At 49.0% G+C, this 14,372-nt stretch overlaps 1 pseudogene; it reads left to right on the forward strand.

The window, feature by feature from the left end:
- Positions 1-13,711, forward strand: part of LOC148101167 (focadhesin-like) — a 16,871-nt pseudogene extending 3,160 nt beyond the window's left edge.
- The last annotated feature ends 661 nt before the right edge of the window (positions 13,712-14,372 follow it).

Below are 14,372 nucleotides of genomic sequence, written 5' to 3' on the forward strand. Positions count from 1 at the left end.
GTCCCAGCTTCTGTCTGCAAAGGCTTCAATCCCCAAAGCCAGCTCATCACTAAGAGGTGATGTCATCAAATGTCATCCTGTAGATGACATCAAGCTGTATGGGAGGAGTCAGTGAGATCCACCTGGTGAGGCCAGCAGGATGAAGATCAGTCAGAGCCAAATCCGTGCAGATGCTGAAACAGATGCTGAGAAGCCCGATGAATGGTAGAAAGATCCAGATGCTTAGAGGTGAGCTGTGGTAGGAGGGAGTCTACCACGGCTGCAGACTGTGCAAAGGTGCTACGGACATTTTCCACCACGTAGTAGCAGGATGTAAGATGCAAGCTGGGATAGCATAAACTCAAAGCACAACCAGGAAGCTGTAGTGTATAGAAACACCCGCGCCACATGTGGACTAGAAGCCCCGTCGAGCCGGTAGTAGGAGTAAGGGTCGGGGGTGCTTCAACTTCCAGAGTAGCAGCGACTGGAGAACAAGAACAAAGTGGTCTTAGTGGCAGTAGGAGCGTTAGAGGCTGTAACCCTGAAAGCAGCTTCCAGGAGAGTGCAGTCCTGGGACTGCTAAGATACTTTAGGAACACATGTACGCTGCATGATGTTACAACATTTTTGTTTAGCACAACTGTTCATAACCATCAACATCACAGCTGTTTGAGCTGTTTGAGCTGCACAGAAACAGACATCAGGTGTTTGGTGTGTTTCCTGCTGGAGAGATCGTGGATCTGTCACATCTGCGTGTGATACTGAGTAATGCTGATGATGCATTGATGGTGTTTCTTTTATGTTTCCAGCCTTCGAGCTCTTCTTGACGTCACTGGTGAGGCAGGAGATGAGTCAGATGCCGCGGGGAATCTACTTCTCAGCCCTGAGGGGGGGTAACCTCCGCTCAGACCAGGGTAAAACGGTGGCAGGGATCCCGTCGTTCATGCTCAAGACCTACGAGAAAAACAAGCAGCCTGGGCTGAAGCCAGGACTGGCAGGTGACCCAGTGACACCTCTCATTTAGTTGGTGTCAGTGATATCGACTGTGTGGTGTCGTTGAACGTCACTATGAACATGTTGCTGCTTTGCCTTTAAACTCTGTAAAATCTGTCAGTCAGCATATCAAAGTTGTGTTTCTTAAATTGGTGAGGAAGAGAGAATATGTGGAGCTACAGGAAGGAACGTCTTTCTGAGGAGAGGTTTGGAAGATGAAGATATTCTGCAGATTTAATCTGTTTGGTTCTCATAAAGCCAGGACATGGTGGAGATTTCAAACAGTGTGTCTGTACCAACACGTCACTGTTGGAAGCACCATTATAACTCAGCCTCTCTGTCTGTGGTGCAGCTGGGCTGCTTCTGTCGTACAGTCTGTCTGTGCAGAGCGATCGTGCTGGGAGACCCATCAGCCGCTTCCTCGTCAGCCGCAGTTACCAGCAGACGCTGACAGCCCTCGTTCATGAAGTACGTGTTGTCTTCTTCCATTGCTTTCTCTCTTGTTCTTTGTCGTGCACGCAGAGCTTGAAAGAGGAACTGTTTCCTTCTTCTGTGTTTTGGTGCACAGGTCAACATCCAGCCCTCTGAGTGGCACCGTGCCCTCCTCCTGCCACAGGCCTGGAGGGGCTTCATGAGCCGAGCTTTCTACGCCGTTATGGAGGTTTGTGCAGGTGTTACAAAAGCAGCACTGAGTGCTTCATAGAAATAAATGGTGTGGACAAAGAATTCAGCAGACTAAAATGCACATCGTGAAGCGTGACTTCACCAGCTGGTAGTTCTGCCCTTTCCATGTGGCACCAGGACACAGTAAGACATACTGGGTGATGTGCAGCCTAACTGGAACCTACACAACACAAATGTCAGCCAGTCTGTCCTCCACAGGCCTCAGAGGCCTCTGATCTTACAGTAAAGGCCTCAGAGACCTCTGATCTTACAGTAAAGGTCTCAGAGGCCTCTGACCTTACAGTAAAGGCCTCAGAGACCTCTGATCTTACAGTAAAGGCCTCAGAGACCTCTGATCTTACAGTAAAGGTCTCAGAGGCCTCTGACCTTACAGTAAAGGCCTCAGAGACCTCTGATCTTACAGTAAAGGCCTCTGATCTTACAGTAAAGGCCTCAGATCTTACAGTAAAGGCCTCTGATCTTACAGTAAAGGCCTCTGATCTTACAGTAAAGGCCTCAGAGGCCTCTGACCTTACAGTAAAGACCTCTGATCTTACAGTAAAGGCCTCTGATCTTACAGTAAAAGCCTCTGATCTTACAGTAAAGGCCTCTGATCTTACAGTAAAAGCCTCTGATCTTACAGTAAAGGCCTCTGATCTTACAGTAAAGGCCTCAGAGGCCTCTGACCTTACAGTAAAGGCCTCAGAGGCCTCTGACCTTACAGTAAAGACCTCTGATCTTACAGTAAAGGCCTCTGATCTTACAGTAAAGGCCTCAGAGGCCTCTGACCTTACAGTAAAGACCTCTGATCTTACAGTAAAGGCCTCTGATCTTACAGTAAAGGCCTCTGATCTTACAGTAAAGGCCTCAGAGGCCTCTGACCTTACAGTAAAGACCTCTGATCTTACAGTAAAGACCTCTGATCTTACAGTAAAGGCCTCTGATCTTACAGTAAAGGCCTCAGAGGCCTCTGACCTTACAGTAAAGACCTCTGATCTTACAGTAAAGGCCTCTGATCTTACAGTAAAGACCTCAGAGGCCTCTGATCTTACAGTAAAGACCTCTGATCTTACAGTAAAGGCCTCTGATCTTACAGTAAAGACCTCAGAGGCCTCTGATCTTACAGTAAAGGCCACAGAGGCCTCTGACCTTACAGTAAAGACCTCTGATCTTACAGTAAAGACCTCTGATCTTACAGTAAAGGCCTCTGATCTTACAGTAAAGGCCTCTGATCTTACAGTAAAGACCTCAGAGGCCTCTGATCTTACAGTAAAGGCCACAGAGGCCTCTGACCTTACAGTAAAGACCTCTGATCTTACAGTAAAGACCTCTGATCTTACAGTAAAGGCCTCTGATCTTACAGTAAAGGCCTCACAGGCCTCTGATCTTACAGTAAAGGCCTCAGAAGCCTCTGATCTTACAGTAAAGGCCTCACAGGCCTCTGATCTTACAGTAAAGGCCTCTGATCTTACAGTAAAGGCCTCAGAGGTCTCTGATCTTACAGTAAAGGCCTCTGATCTTACAGTAAAGGCCTCTCAGGGTTTGGTTTCTGTTGGCAGGGTCGACGTGCTGAGTTAGAGATGCTCCAGAAACAAGGCAAAGAGGATCCACAGGAGCTGCAGTACAAGCATCACTGTGCCTGGCTGTGGTGAGAACCACACTCATACTTGCTTGTATATGTGTAGACTGTGTGTATATAAATGGTAGTGCTTTTGTACAAGGTCTCTAATCTTACTGTAATGACTGTAGTGTGTGTGTTTCCCTGCTGTGTGGACCAAACTTTACATCAACACTTTGTGGTAACACCTGCACTATGTAGCCAAAATAACTGGTTCTGAACCAGCAACCTCCTGACCAGTAGACGACCTGCTCTCCCTCCTGACCATGAAGAAAGTGAATCATGGTTTTCAGGCCTGTCAGTCACAGGTGTATAAAGTCTGTGGCTCGCTGTCAGGAGCTCAGGAAGTTCCTGGACGCTGTCGTGATCGGAACAAGCATCGTTGGAAAATGTCGTGTTCACGCTTCTGCGTCTCGCAGTCCGATGGAGGAGTCTGGTTCAGCAGTTATCAGGAGACTGATACTCGTCTGACTTTGGTGGTGGAGGGATGATAGTGGGGCTGTTTTTAGAGGTCGGGCTCAGCTACTTAGTTCTGCTGAGAGGAATTCTTAATACTTCCAAATACCAAGACATTTGGGAGGATTTCCTGCTCCCAACATGAACGTGTGCACAGGAAGAACCTGACTGGCCTACAAAGAGTCCTGACTTTGACCCAGCAGAACATCTGTGGGATGAATTGGAGCGGAGACTTATTTAGAAAGCATGGAGGAAGCAAACAATCCACCAAAGAAGACCCAGGACTTTGATCCAGGATTTTAGCTCCTCGGACAAGAACAGGAGGACATTCCTGTCCCAAGGTCCAGTCGAAGACATTTACAGACTGTTACAAAGATGCTACGGCGTCTGTCTCAGCGCTACACCATCAAACTTACGTTCTCCAGACTTAGTTTCCCCTAAAATGTTAGTTTTTCTCAGTTTAAACATGTGATTACATTTAATCTGTAAATCATCCTGTTTCATTTACATGTGAGACGCCGTCCTGATGTTTTTGTATTACGGTTGTAAATAGACTAAAGTGCTGATGTGCATCACTGCTTTAACAGACACTGGTCACCATCTTCATCACGTTCTTCATCTTTTTAATGTGTTGTTATTATTTTTCTGACACAGGGCCAGAGATCAGCTGGCAGATGTCATCAAAGCTGCTACAAAGTGAGTCCCCTGCTCGCTCTGTTTCATAGGAAACGTTTGGTGAGCAGAGTGACCTGATGTGAGCGCTGTGACTTTCTGTGGGTCGTTTCAGGGACAGTCCTGTTGTTCAGGGAAACGCCATCTTGGCTCTGAGCGGCCTCGCCGCTGTTCTGGCGAAGTATGAGAGCAACCTGCCCACTGATGGTGACGGCAGCCTGGGGGTGAGACGCCGCAGGGTCCTGTTACACAGTGTGTTTGCTATTTCATCATCATAGAGATGCTGAGCTCAGTGCTGTTGGACTCGATAGGCTGGACCAGAGTTCGTGGCCACAGGAAGCTGGTTGACCATGGTGCTGGACACCCTGCTCAGCATCAGCAGCAGCAGCTTCAAGTCCAAAGGACGAGTTTTCCCCTGGTTTCTACACGTGAGTTTCATCAGCTTTTACATAAGAAACCGTGATTGGCAGATGATTCGAGTTCTTTAAGAGTCGTGACAGTGACGTGATGAAACAGAATCAGCTGTTTCTGAGCCTCACACTATGAACACTTTACTGACCCTCAAAAGTAAACATGCAGTGATTCACCTGCCCCATAAACCACATGTTATTGTAAATAAACACGAGCTCCGTGTGATTGTCCGTCTGTTAACTGCAGCCTGCTGGCTGCTGTGGTTCAGAGACGCTGATGTGGCTGCTGTAGCTGCAACACCAGCGTGTGTGTCAGATTAACACTGTTGGATTTGTTAGTGTGGAGCAGCTTTTATCACTCTGAGCTCTGAAAGTGTTCATCAGTGTGAGTGAGGGGAGCCGCTGACTGTCTTTAGCACCTGTGCTAACACTTTCAGCACTCGGTGCCTTTCCAGACGTGCAGACGTGCTAGCGGCACTAATGCATCCCCATGGCTTCAGAGATGTTTGAAGCTGCACTTTATCCCGAGCATGCAGTGAACCAAAAACAACTTTATTTTGATGACTTTCTCCCAAAAAGAAGCAAAACAAGCCTGAAACATCGCTGCATCGACACGTAAACCAGCTGGAGTGTATTAGCATCAATGTTCCAGTAAACGCACGAGCACCATAGCGCGCTCCTGTGCGAGCCTCGCCCTGTCGCTGCTCGTCTCCGTGCTCGTGGTGCGGCAGCGGGACGGTCTGACCCACATCCTGTCGGCGCTGCGGGCCGGCCTCCCGGGCTCCCCCGCCGCAGACGACTCCCAGGCCGTCCAGTTCCACTCCGGGCTCGGTCTCGGCATGGTGCTGTCCACCCTGCTGCACCAGCGCCTCAGGTACAGAGTCTGCAGGAGGAGATTCTGATGTGAACCAACAGCGTAACGCTTACTGACTGCCTGTGTCCTCTGTCAGTGATGAGTCTGCTCAGAAGGATGCTGATCTCTTCTTCGGCCCTCTGGATGCTCTGGAAAGTTCCTCTTTCAACCCCAACCTGGAATACAAGTACGTCCTCTCGTGTTTGCAGAGAGCAAACTGACATCACATGCTTGGTAGGAAGCTGGAAGATTCAGCCGTTACCAAGGCTGCATTTCTGCTGCTCAATAAAAGAGCTCGTTTGGCACATTTACTCTTTTTCAACAGACACATCTGGAAGCATGTTAGGAGTTAATATTCAACAGTGAAACAGGGGTTAGCATATTAAATGTGCTCTTCCATGTTCTCGCCTTCTTTCCTCAGCACTGGCTGTATACTGGGTCTGGGTCTAGTGCTGTCTGCCTTCTGCAGCAGCGGACAGAGGAGTCGACATGTCCGTGTCAGCCTGACACTCGACAAGCTGCTGGCCAACCTGCAAGACTGCAGTGGACGAGGACGCATGGTGCAGGAGGTACAGCAGCCCTGCACACGACTCACACTGACGCCAGAGCCGAGGTCCTGAAGTCTCTGACGCAGGAACAAGTCTGTGATTGTAACTCTGCTCAGACACGTTTGTGACAGAAGAAGCTGAAATAGTCGTTTTGATGAATTATCTACTAAAGACAGTTTCTGCTACATGAACATGAAACAAGAGCTAAAGCTTTGAGCCTGATGCTGATGTGTGAACTTTGACCTATGACCTCGAAGCACTAAAATGTGTATCTTATGATGTTTACCGTACGATTGGAACAGATTCGTCTTCTGTAAGCTGTGAAAACGTGTCGTCGTGACCTTGTAGAGCAAATAAAAAGTGTGTAACACAGATAAGCTTTGTTTACTGTCCAAGGTGGAGACGCTGCACGGCCAGTGTGGGGTGAAGGTTGAAAACTGTGTCGTATAAAGTTTTCACTGACCTTCACATGTGTGTGTGCAGGTGTTGGCGTACTCTGTGGCGTGTGTGAGCGTCTCAGCGTTCAGCGCAGGTCTTATTGACGCCGCCAAGGCCGAGGAGGTTACGGACACGCTGCGCAGCCTGACTGAGGAGAGCCAGCAGGTCAGTAGGAGAGCTGATGGGGTCATTCTGGCTCCAGCAGCTCTTTGTGGTTTCATTGATGACCCTGTGTCCCCAGACCCCGGGCTTCTCCCTGGCTCTGGGGTTAGCGGTCCACGGGCTGTCGGTGTGCGGCCACGGCAAAGCAGAGCACATCCACCCTCACCTGCTCGCAGCCTGGATCAAAATCTTACTGGCTGAGGTACAAAACCTCACTTTCTACATCTCAGCCTAAATGTTCATGTAAACGATGTCCAATCACGTGAAAGGATGTTTGGGGTCCCAGTGCTGACCTTTGTGTTACAGGGCTGTCCCACCATGCAGCGGCTGGCTGCTGTCAACGGGCTGGTGGCGTTGGTGGGATCAGAGAGTTACCTCGTTCAGGTAAGACGCTGCAGCTTCATGTGATCACCTGCTGTTGTGTTTCTGAGGATGTCTTTGTGGTTTCAAGCATGTGGAGCCATAGATGATCGAGCTCATGTGACCCTGTAAGGTTTGAGGAATCACCATGGTTACCATAGGAACACACTGGCAAACCCAGTATTTAAAAAGATGTGATGGATGCAGATCTGTGTCTTCTGTGCAGCCATGTGAAGCGTCCCCGTGTTCATAAAGAGATGCAAACACACCTTTAGTTGAATGAATGCTTTATTGGCCATATGCAGTTGCCCCGCAGAGGAATAGGACCCCCCCCCCCCCCCCGGCTTACACACACAACAAAGACATCACATGGGGATGCAGTCGGAGATCGGCAGCGTTACAGAGAAAACACTGAAAAAAGTACACTACAATGGGAAAGTACAAGAGGAAAAAAAGAGACCTCCACTCATGCTGGGCACCTATGGGAGGACAGCATGAGAACAGGAAACAAAAAAACTCCTCTGCACAGAGAGCACATAAATGTCCACAGTACAACATTGGAGCACGTGACCACAGGGTTGGGTAGGGGGTGAGGAGTAATCCGAAGGAAACACAGCAGTCCTCCTGCACAGCGCTACCATTCCAGTGCGACACCCAGACCCGCCGTCTTCCCCCACAGGAAACAAGCATCGAAGGCGTTTGGAGAGGGAGGGGGATGAGTGAGTGCTTATCAGTGTAAGTGTGTGTGTGCGTGTCCAGAGTTCAGCTGAGACAGTGTCCTCCGCTCTATCTAAGTAAACAGTCTGCCAACCAACCCAGGTGGGCTTGGGATGGGAAGAACAGTCATCACACAGTCATCATCAGGGAGTTGTTGTTGTTGCACCAGCCTTGGGCCCACAGCTGGCGCCGTGGTTTCCACATGTTGAATTCGTAGATTTTTCTGTTATACGAGCAGCACAGGAGAATTTAAAGCTGATTCATTAACACTCGGACGCTGGTCTCTCGATCTCCCGTTGGAGAGCCGCGAGCCTCCCCATGATGGTATCAAACTTCTGATCCGTGGTGTTGTCATTCTTTTGATTCTGAGACCAACAACAACAACAACAACTGCAGTGACCCGTTCTGTGATGTGATCCAACTTTCGCTCAAGGTTGTCATTTTGAGCAGGGCCCTCTCTGATGTATCCCACCATACGCTCAATGGTGTTGTTTTGAGTCTTCACAGCAGCTGTATGCGTCTCCAAGGTGTTAACCATGCTGCGTTCGTTGTGAGAGGTCGCGACTCGTCCCATTGCTTCGATTCCAGCGGGCAGCCTTGGGGGGGTTTGAACAGCCGGTTCCGCTCTCTCAATTCTCCGATAAGTCAGGGCCATGCCAGCTCCGATCAGCAAGAACCCCGTTATCATGGTTCCGAATAGGTAGATATCTTCAGCGTCCTCAATCGACAGTCCCGCCAGGCACATGACTCTCCATGTCTGCCACCCGTCCATCGTGTAACCGGCAGGGAAAGTCCCTCCAGGGCACTCGGGCTCTCCCGAGCCCAGACTTCTCGTTGAGAAGAGGGTGTCAATAGCATTCAGAGACCAGTTGATCAAATCCATAATTCTCTTTTAGGTTTTAGAGAACGACAGTGAGAGACTGTTCGAGGGAAAGTAATGCACATGAGACAGACAAGGACACAAGAGGTTAAGCAGGGAAGATAAGGGGAAGGAGGAGAGGAGAAAAGTGCAGCTAAAGTTAGCGACAGTGATGCTGATTCTCCTCTGATGCAGCTGAAGAGTGAGACGGAGCTCGTGTCCAAGCAGCAGAACAGGCTGAATGAAGTTATTCGGGCCGTCACACAGGTAAGAGTTTACTTATCACATATTACTTTACTCTCATTACTACACACGATACTCTCCCCTCTGCTCGCTCCTCAGAGCGTCTGTTTCAGCCACTTGTCGGCTCTTTGGTTGCAGATCATCACGTTCTCTGGAGCCATCGGTTTGCAGTCCAACAGCCTGTTTGCTGGGACATTTGCACCTGGCCCACATGTCCAGCAGTCACAGTCACACAGCAGGTAACACAGGAGTCAGTGGGCGGAGCAGAGCTGGATGCAGCGTTAGTAACACTTTAAAATGATCTACTGGGCACTAACTACTTTGATCCAACTCCCAGTTCCTCCAGATTTCAGTTACCTCTCAGAGAAAAGTGTCGTCAGATCCACGACGGAGTTCGTCACAGAAGCTGGACAAAAAGGTTTGTGACATCTACAGAGGTCGTTGTGTTTGAAGCTGTAACTCTGTAACATCGTCTCTCTCTGGGCGCAGGTCCTCAGTCCTCCCATCCAGGCCTGGTTAAGACCGCTCTCACCGCTTTGGCGTCAGTCGGCGCCTCTTTCCAGTATCCGCCCATCAACTGGAGCGCCGCTCTTTCTCCTTTAATGAGGATGAGCTTTGGTAAGAGTTGTCGCTCAGTGCTGTCTGTGAAGCCACAGATCCTGTTCAGTCGATGTTGTTGTTGTGTTTTGTAGGAGAGGATGTGCAGCATCAGTGTGTTGTCCTGGCAGCCTGTCAGACCCAGTCCTCCCACAGCGCTGCTCTGTTTTTGGGCTCCTGGTTGTCGCCTCCCCTGGTCCACAGTCTCAGTGTAAGTTCAGTTGGGTATTAGCGCTGTGACAGCTGATATTCAGTCTCCATCAGGTTTATAGGCTGGTCCACTTTAATCTGTTGTTTCTTGATATCCAGCTTATATTTGAACAGGTTTCTTTAGGTGTTCTTAACAGAAACAGGAGCATCTACTGCCTCACCTCTGAGCTCAGCTGTTTCTCCGTCGTACAGCAGCTGAAGAAATGTCTGAATAATCAGCGTTTGGCTTCTAAAGCTGAACAGATGCTCTTTAACCACGACACACATCCAGTCTGTCTCTGCTGTAGGACAGCGTGCTGAGTCCAGTACAATGATGAAGGCTTCAGAGATCCTTACTGGCTGTCTGTCTCCCCCAGTACCAGACCCGGGCCCACCTCTATGAGACTCTGGGCTCGTGGATGAAGCACGTGACTGAGGACAAGCTGCAGGTGTATGTGGAGAGTTTGGGGGTGCAGCAGTTTGACCTCCGACCCCAGCGCGCGTCCCTGTGTCGCTCTGTGCTGCGGGGCCTGGCTCAGGCCATGGCCCTCCCAAACCCCTCTAGCAGCTGCTGGACCATCCTCTGCTCTGCCACGGAGAAGATCTTCACCTTCCTGCCCGACCGAATCCAGGTGCAGTGTAGCTGCTGACTGTTATCACTGACACGTAGAAGCTTTTTCTTTGATGCATGGCTCTGTCCCTGGTTTTACGCTCGGGGATCGTGATATCCTCTGATGTTCCCATCCACCCAGAGACACGAACAGGAGCATAAACCCATTTTATTCAAAGCAAGAAGCTGTGACAGATGCTGCTGTAGGTGTGCAGAGCTTCAGTCACCGGAGCTCGGCTGGAAATGAGCTCTTCTCATCACCACAGCAGCTTCAGCCCATTGTTAGCTCAGCTGTAAGAACACCTCGACGGGCAGGGACCAAACACAGCATCATAATAACAACAGTGGTAACTGGAACAGTTACAGTAACAGGTCACAGAGCTCTGGCCCCTCCCTGTCTGTATCTCACATATCTGTTTCCTGTGCTCAGTTATTAATGACACGAGCATAAGTAATACGTAATTATCTTGATGGATGTTGGACGAGGAGGCCTGATAGAAATATCAGTCAGGTTTATAATAAGTGCAAAGACTGGATGTGCAGCAGGTTCCTGTTAGTCTAGATTATCTAGGTCGAGATCACGCTGGTCGAGATCACGCTGGTCGAGATCTCGACCAGCGTGATCTCGACCAGCGTGATCTCGACCAGCGTGATCTCGACCAGCATTTTCAAAGTACAATAACAGAAACAGGAAAACAGTCAAACAGCTAAAGTTGTGTGAGGATCTCGGGCAGTTAGACTCATTTTAGCCTTTGTCCAAATCCTCTGTCGTCTTTACGTTGAGCAGCATGTTTCTGAACCTGTGGCATCATTAACCTCATCAGTCTGAAGAACAGCACAGTGCTCGTGTTTCATGGTACTTGATGCTACATTTCAGCTTTTGAACGGCTGGAATCATTTAGTTGATGATATGTGTGCTGGTGTGTGTCGCCTACCATTGGCTCCCTGAGTTTAACAGCTGCTAATAGCTGAACCTGTTAGCCGTGCTCTGTTCACCTTTCTGTGAAATCAGCTGATCTCCTTCAACCTGCTGTCTTTGTCTGTTTTGAAACCTTTGTGTGGAGCAGTCTAACAGTTAAAGCCTTTTATTCGTGCTGCTGCTGGGCCCTGCTGACATCGAGCTTTGCCTCTTTAACACATGAACACAGGTTCAAAGGTGTTTAAATGACACATTTTAACCAAAAAATAACAATTTTTGTGTTTGTGTTTGATTTCTTGTACATTTATTTCAGGATGATGAAGTGGATCTGTATGTGGGCGTGGCCAAGTGTCTGTCTGAGATGTCTGACACAGAGATTGAGAGGATCATGAAAGTCTCTGAGGTACAGTGTTAATAACACCAGCAGAAAATGAACAGAGGGACCACGTCCACTGTTTCCATGTGCTGAAGCGTGGGCAGAAGTACGTTTGGTTTACAGGTTCAAAGACATGTTGTTGGTCTCATAGTGGAAATGGAAGTAATTCCAGTGACCTGTAGCTCATATTGCTTTATTACTTATAGCTGTCAGTGTGTGGACAGTAAAACCTGCATTCTTCCTGATGCCCAGCAGGGGGCCCACTACACAAGTGTGTATTTCTAAAAGGAGCACTTTAAGTAAACGTTCAGTTTGACCAAATGTAACCATATAGTGATTTAAGCTTTCAGTAATTTAGAGGAATCTTCCTCACATGGTTACTTTATTCACTTCAACAACAGTCGTGCTTTATACTGTGAGGTCGACCCTACAGTAATAATACAGAGAAAACCCAACAATCATGTGACCCCCTATGAGCAGCACTTTGGTGACAGTGGGAAGGAAAAACTCCCTTTTAACAGGAAGAAACCTCCAGCAGAACCAGGCTCAGGGAGGGGCGGGGCCTCTGCTGTGATTGGTTGGGGTGAGAGAAGGAAGACAGGATAACTAAACATGAAATGGTGACAGGTGTGTAGTTTGAAGCCCTCTCAGCTGCTGCTGACCCTCGTTGTTGATCCTCTGCTGGCTTCCTTTCAGCACACGTGCGGTGATCACGTCACGCCTGTCATTCAGTCTGTGACGGTTCGTTGAAGCTCAGCGTGCGCTGTGGCTTTAACATCTCTGCGTTCTGTTTAGACTCAAATGGAGAAGACCTGCTTCGTCTTAGCCTACCTGACCTCTCAGGGACGAGTGCCCCTCCTTAGTCTTAATGATGTCATTGCTGGGGTCCTCCGTGGTTGGCCGAGCCGCAGAGTGGGGTGGCTCCTCCTGCAGACGTTTTACCAGTGTCGCCTGGCAACCAGCATCAACACAGGTGAGACAGGAAGGCGTTCCTACTGCGTGGAAAGTGGATCTCTCCTGATCTAACAGACGACTGACACCTGTGTGTTTTACCATGATGGTTTTCATTTAGTCAGCATCTTTGTCACAGGCATCTCCAGACGGGTGGAGTGGCTCCTGGAGCTGATGGGACATATCCGAAATGTTGCCTACGGCGTAACAGACGTCCAGCGTGGAGACACCAGATCGGTATGTTTCTGAGTGACCGCCATGTGACTCCCACACATCCTCCTCTTCCTCCCAGCAGCTGAGCTTAGCTAAATGCTGGTCCACCATGACGGTGCCGTGTTAACTACAGCGAGGCTGCTCTCGAGCATCAGCAGTAGAGCAAAGCTTGCTGCTGTTTGCTTCTTCTGTGTATCTGAGTTGGTGGAAGCAGATTCTGTGTCGTGTGTTTCTAACTGAGTGTGCTCTGCAGGCCACCGACTTCCTGTTCCAGCTCTTTGCTGCTGCAGTAGTTTCCTGGAGCGACCACATCATGCCACTCCTCTTTGGCATCCGGGTCCAGTGGTTTCCATGGCAGCCAGACCCCAAGCCTCAGGCTCTAACACACGGTCTATATGGCGAGGAGTCGTCGGTGGACGGCGCCCTGTCCCGGTGCCTGTTAGCGATGTCCCACAGCCTCCCTCGGCTCCTGGACAAGGAGCCCTGGAGCAGCCAAACGCCCAAGGTCAGTGTTTGTGCTGTGAACTTTGACCTTTAGCTCAAATGTCACTCGTTGTAAACGTGCAGAAGGGATGACCCCGTGTGTGTGTCTCAGTTCATAGACTGGCTTCTCAGCATCATGGAAGCTCCTGACCAGAGCGTGTCAGCATCAACGGTCAGCACAGCCAGAGGTGAGCAAAGCAGCCTTTTTCCTACTTACACATTTCATAATATTTCACTCTGTTTGAACCACAGCAGTACACAGACTGTTGTCTCCATAAAGTACTTCATGAAATCACATCTAAACAGTTTAATTAGATATAGATTATTATTATTACGATCCTTGTGCAGGTCTCATTGAAATTAAGACCTGGCCTGAGTTTTGTCAGGTTCTTACATCATTAAATTAAATTACATTACATTAAAGCTTGGAGGAGAGGGCGATTGTGGTGTGGTATTTTACACAGCTTCATGCATCCAGCCCGACTGTACTGCAGCGCACAAAGCACAGTGAACGGGTTTGTGTGGAAGAACTTGACCTCTGTGGGATGAGTTGGAGCGAGGACTCAGCCAGACCTTCTGATCCAACATCAACCTGACCTGCTGAAGCTGTTATAGTTGCAAACTAAATCATATGTATTCAGGATGGAAAGTCAGAGAAGTTCACGTGTGTGAAGGTAGACGAGCGAACACTTTTGGCAATAGTGTATTTTCATAGGTTTCACTAAAGTGACCAGTACACCACCAGCTGTGGTTTCTTCTTTACTGGTTTTGCCCCAGAAGCTAAACCTTCCTGGTAAAGCCTGTATGTTCGGGTCTCCTTGTGAAATGCATCGTGTGTTTCATGGACTGGTTCTTATGCAGCACTGTATGAAGCCTGAATTTCAGCTCAGACACATGAAGTTTGTAGTTTGTGCTGAAATATTTCTGTCAGTGATCACAGAGACAGAACAGTCCAACCAATCATGGCCTCCAAGAACCTGGTTGTGTCGGAGCTCCACCCTCTCCACGTCCCTCAGACAGGGTCGTTGGACTGTTAGTTTCTCTGCACTGTTGCAGGTTAACT

The sequence above is a fragment of the Neolamprologus brichardi genome, chromosome 9, assembly GCF_056152115.1.
Source record: "Neolamprologus brichardi isolate AB-2024 chromosome 9, ASM5615211v1, whole genome shotgun sequence".
Lineage (NCBI taxonomy): Eukaryota > Metazoa > Chordata > Actinopteri > Cichliformes > Cichlidae > Neolamprologus > Neolamprologus brichardi.